General features: G+C 36.3%; 1 pseudogene; it reads right to left on the bottom strand.

Annotated features, from left to right (window-relative positions):
* Positions 1–473: 473 nt before the first annotated feature.
* On the bottom strand, positions 474–2,201 carry LOC102743126 (60 kDa heat shock protein, mitochondrial pseudogene; annotated as a pseudogene).
* Positions 2,202–5,866: the final 3,665 nt, after the last annotated feature.

The following is a 5,866-nucleotide window of genomic DNA, read 5'->3' as shown; positions in this document are numbered from 1 at the left end:
GATCTGAATTTGTATCTTACAGAAACTTGTGCAAAGGATGTTTATTTCTACATTAGCAAACATAAATAATTGTGGAATATTCATGTAATGGGATGTTATATATATGTTGAAATAAAACTAAATTTATGTATTAATAAAGATAGATCTCAAAAGTAATGTTAAGTTTAAGAGTAAGTTACAGAAATACATAAACAACATAAAACATTTATACAAAGATGTAACAAGAACACTGACATGATATTATATATTTTATGGATCTATTCATATTAAATGTATACAAACCAAGAAAGATTTGTCTATCATGTTTTATTCATTATAAAATATGTCTGAGGGAAATAGAGCAAAATTTTAATATTTGTTAAGTCTGGGATGTGGTTCATGCCTCTTTGTAAAATTTCTTAATTTTCTGTACTTTTAAAAATGTTAAATATATATTTAAGAAGCCTTTAAAAAAATTATGGTAAAGCTCTATTCTAGGGATCAGAACACGCCACCTCCATACAACCTCCCATTCCACCCATTCCTGGGTCTTTCTCTTCTTTAGGAATTTCGGTGACTACAACTTCTGCTTTAGTTAACAGAGAGGCCATTCCAGCAGCATTCAAGAAAGCAGTTCTTACAATCTTAGTTGGATCCATGATTCCTTTTTCCACCATAGTCACAAAATCTCCAAGCATAGTGTCATAACCAACTTCTGAGGAACTCTGCATAATTTTCTCAACTATCAGTGATCCTTCAACACCTATATTCTTAACAGTGGTCATTGGAAGAATTTTGAGTGTTCTCTTAATAATTCTATACCAATTTTTTGATCTTCATTAGCTGGAGATATTGAATCTAAGGCAGGAATGCATCGAAGCAGGGCACAACCCTCTCCCAGAGCAATGCCTTCTTCAACAGCAGCTGGTGGAGCACTGAGGGCATCTGTAACTGTCTTTCATTCACTTCAACATCACTTGTCCCACCAACCTTCAGCACAGCTACTCCATCTGAGTTTTGCCAGACGTTCATTCAGTTTTTCCTTTTCACATTTTCTAGTTGTTATATATAACTGCTCAGTGATTTCTTTGAATACATTTTTCAATTTGAGCCTTCTCAATTTTTCCTTTTAAGAGCATGGCATCATCATTGGTCACAATGACCTCTCCAACATTTTCTAAGTTGTGAGGTCAGTTCTTCTCCAAACACTGCACCGCCAGTAGCAATAGCCATGTCTTTAAGCTGATTCTTTCTATTGTCACCAAGACCTGGAGCCTGGACTGCCACAACCTGAAGACCAACTTTTAGCCTACTCAAAGTGAGTGTACTCAGAGCTTCTCCGTTAACATCTTCAGCAGTTATGACCAAGGGCTTACAGTGAGCATTGGTAATTTTAAGAGCAGGGATGATGGACCGGACACTAGAAATTTTCTTTTTACTCAGTAGAACATAGGCATCTTGGAGTTCACATTGCTGATCTTTTGATGTATTAATAAAGTATGGAGAAATTGATCAAATTTCATGCCTTCAGTAATTTCTAATTCATCATTTAGTGTCTTTCCCATCCTTTATTGTGATGACACCCTTTCCTCCAAACTTTGCCATTGCATCAGAAATGATGTTGCCAATTTCTTTGTCTCCATTTACAGAAATCATAGCACCCTGAGCAATTTCTTCAGGGGCTGTCACTGAAGGCTGCTTCTTAAGTTCAGCAATTGCAGGATCAACAGGGAATATCACACCTCTCTTGACTTCCACAGAATCAGCACCTTTGCTAATCTTCTCGAAGCCTTCTTTGGCAATAGAGCGTGCCAGGACAGTAGTGGTAGTGGTGCCATCCCCAGTCTCTTCGAAAGCGTTATTGGCAACATCTTGAACAAGTTTAGCACCAATATTTTTATATTTATCTTTTAAGCCAATTGCTTTTGCAATAGTCACACCATCTTTTGTTACTTTGGGACTTCCTCAGCTCTGGTCAATAATCACTCTTCTTCCCTTTGGCTCCATAGTAAGGGCTACAACATTGGCTAAAAGGTCTGTACCTTGAAGCATTAAGGCTCAAGCATCTGCACCAGCTTTTATACCTTTGGTATAGGCCCAAGTGGATGAGGAGCCAGTGCTCTGGACACTGGCATAATTTGGTGAAAGACTGTGGGTAATAGAAGCACTTCTGCAGGGCAGTGAGACGGGCCATCGGAGGCTAGTAGAGGGCTCTTCCCCATCATCTCTATTTGACTGAAACTCAATTTCTCTATGAAATACCTAAATAAATATCTAATATCTATATATCTTTTCCCATAAAACTGTCCCTAACTTCCTGCAAATTACTTAATGCCTTGATCTTGATATGGGCTCCTCTAATGCAATGGTCAAGAAAATTTTCTTGAGATGTTTATGGTGCAACTCACTAACTTTACTTAAGTAGCACAGAGACGGGACCTGTGGGCAGAAAGAGACGTACTTTTTGCTGTGTGAGGCTGGTTGTTATATGCTTAGTAATGAAGGAGAAGGGGGCATGCAGGGAGTATCCAATTACAAAAGTTTCTTCGAATTTCTTTGAATTTCTACTTATAAAACTACTTTGGCAAGATTCCTCTGGTGCTTATCATTCAAGTCGATATTAATTATCAGGGAAGTATACAGGCAGTCATGAGACCCATAAAGAATGTAGCAACCAGCATGTGTTTGATTCTTATCAAAACTATGCAGGCTTTAGGTCAGCCTTCCAGGCCAAGATAAACATTTTCCTGCTTCTGTCCCTCATATTCCTAATACTATACTAAACACATTTCATAATAGTTAAGTTTAAGTTTACCCATCTCTCTCACTAGAAAGTATGTTCCTTGATGGCTAGAATAGTCAGTCTCAAGTCCTTACTCATGATTACACTCTGGTTGGCTAATATAGGTTTGCCACATAGTAGGTGCTCAATAGAAGTTCAATTTATGAATGAATGAACTAATTTCTGAATTATATTGGTGGAAAAGCTTTACCACTTTTATTAGATCTAGTAAATTTTAAAGTCTTGGTTTTAAAATGTGAAATATCACAATTCATGTGGTCTGATCAAGACTTACATGACGGGGCACCTGGGTGACTCAGTGGGTGAAGCATCTGCCTTCAGCCCAGATCTTGATCTCAGGGTCCTGGGATAGAGACCCACATAAGGCTCCCTGCTCAGTGGGGAGCCCGCTTGTCCCTCTTCCTTTGCCTGTCACTGCCCCTGCTGGTGTTCTCTCTCTGTCAAATAAATAAATAAAATATTAAAAAAGAAAAAAAGAAACTTAAAAAAAAAAAAGACTTACATGACTCATCATGTAAAGTTTCCCCCCTTTAGTTACATTAGGACTCACTTGGTCCGCCTCCAGATTGTTATTTGTCCATGCTACTCATCCATGAATACTTTGTAATATAACTCCAACCTATATTAACTTTCTCATCCTTAGCTTGCCATAGTACATAGAGTTTCCAACAATGCAGGGCTTGATATTCATGACCCTGTTGCTATTTTAAGTATGTATTTTTGTGTGGGTGGATGTACTTTTTTAGTATAGATGGCAGGAAAAATGAGTCAGGTTGAGTACTGAATATTTCTACCAAATATTCTGAGCAGAATGCTGCAAAATTGTATTGAGTGGTAGTGTTAATTTCATCATTATACACACTTGAAATTCAGCTTATTGTATTAAGACACATGAAAATCCCCTGAACCTCACTTTTCCTATATAAAAATGGGGGGGGAAGTAACTGCAGTTCAGAGTTGTCTGGGAAATTAAATAATATAATGCATGTGAAACTCTGTACCACACAGATGGTACTCAACGTTAAGTTCCTTTCTCCCACTTTTTTCCCATTTTAAAAGGTCTCTTCAGATAGCCTTTGTGGTAGGAAAAGGCAAAATAAGTATTGTTGATTTTTTTTCTGTTTTTATTTTTAACTTTTTCCTTTGGCTCTACACACTATTAAATTATTGATATTCTCCTCACTTTCATTTTTCCCCTCAAAATTTTATATCAGATGTGCTCACTATGTCTCTGGCTGGAGCTGGGCCAGAGCGAATGTGTGGGAGGCTTAGTTTCTGTTCTTCTTGCTGTTGTTCCTTCAATATTTCGTTCTTTGAACAGATTCTCATGATTTATCTCATTTGTACTCTATGTTCTTATAGTTCTCTTTTCCCTCTCTTCATTTATCTTTTTAGGTGCCTGAAACACCTCCTACCACAACCCAAACTTTTTCACAGCTTTCTCTCAGCATGTACCCTTCATTTGCAAACAAGGAAAAATACTTTGATTTTCAAAAAATAAAGTGGTGCAAGTCACAGGGCAATTATTATCTATAGCTCCTGATCTTACTCAGAGGTACCAGACTTATACTGACTGAGCAGCCCCAGTCCTTTCTACAAGGCCAGCTAAATGATAACTTCCAAAATAGTTCAAAGGCATGTTGTCTTAGATACATCGTGCCAAAATTTCCTCACTTTTACATAAAGGCAAATTAAAGGATTTGAGATTTTTCTGGGTTTTCAATTTGATGACCTTTAAAGTTATGCTCTGGAAATTGAGAAGACACAAAGTGGGTAAGAGAAATTTTGCTGCAGGAGAAGGATGTGATTCCAAAAATTGGGCAGAGAAATTCAATTAAAAAAATATTTCTATTTGTTGCCATGTGTGTTTAAACTCTGCAGTCTAGTTATTATTACATTTGACTATCCCAGGAGATATTATTTCCATTACAAGCAGAAAATACATCTTATTAAGCACAGTTAGCATGTGTAATGGAACAGGAAAAAATTTACCCCACACAAGGAGTTTCCCTTGGTCTGATACGTGAAATACATTCATTTCCCGCTGCTCCACCCCTGTTATTGTGTTTCTACTACCAAATATGGTTCATAATAACTGCTCAAAAATTATTTTACTGAATGATTGAATCAATGAACCTGAAAATATTGTTACCCTATTAGGAACTGGCATTAACCACAATATCTCTTCTTACTTATGTATGTTTTAGGAAACTTTATGAAAAAAATTGTAGAGGTTTTTTTAAAGTACCTTGATAGGAAAAAAATTGAATTAGAAGCAGCTAGTTGACGCAGTTTTGTTTTAGATGTAAGTCATAAATAGTAACAATAAAACCTAGAAGATTTGGGAAGGTCTCTATGACTTTCTTTTATCACTTCAGATATTTACTCTTACTTTTTGTCCCTGACTGCCCTGTAACTTCAGCAACATCAGAGTAAAGGATATTTACTCTCACCTGCTGTGTGCCAGACTTTTTTATGTAAGCCGTAAGAAGTCCACAGATTGTACAAACATTCTTTAAAATGGCACCATGCTGACCCTACACACGGACTTACAGCCTCTCTCAGGAGTGCAGTGACTGTCCTGCTGGGATGCCTTAGAGGGCCACGTACAAACCACAAAGGCTGAAAGTGGCCCATTGCAAAGCATAGTGAATTATTTACAGTTACCAAATATGCTCACTTAGCAAAATGGGATCCCAAGTCATAAAAAACAAAACAAAACAAACAAAGAAAAGACAACCTCTCATACTCAGTTACATTTCAAATCTAGAAATGGAGTAAAAATGTAAATTTTTATGCAGTTGAAATATCTAAATTTTAGTGATGTTTTAAGCTACTTTTCTTAATAATTCAAAAATCGCAAGTGAAAGGTGAACAATTACATGTAGAAAATCTACTTAGGAAAAACAAGAAGTGTTCAATGTAATTTATAGTTAAAAAATAAAATATAGAAGCTGATAGACACCAATTTAAATTTTTTATTCACTTGATGTTAAAAAGATACCTTCTATAAATATAACTGGTATAATTGAAAAAAAAACACACTACCAAAATTTGGTAGTGTTTCTATATACTAATAGTGTT

This window comes from Leptonychotes weddellii, chromosome 11 (genome assembly GCF_054177405.1).
Source record: "Leptonychotes weddellii isolate Sample4059 chromosome 11, ASM5417740v2, whole genome shotgun sequence".
Lineage (NCBI taxonomy): Eukaryota > Metazoa > Chordata > Mammalia > Carnivora > Phocidae > Leptonychotes > Leptonychotes weddellii.
The sequence above is the reverse complement of the archived record's forward strand: the minus strand, read 5'-3'. Positions and strand labels throughout refer to the sequence as shown.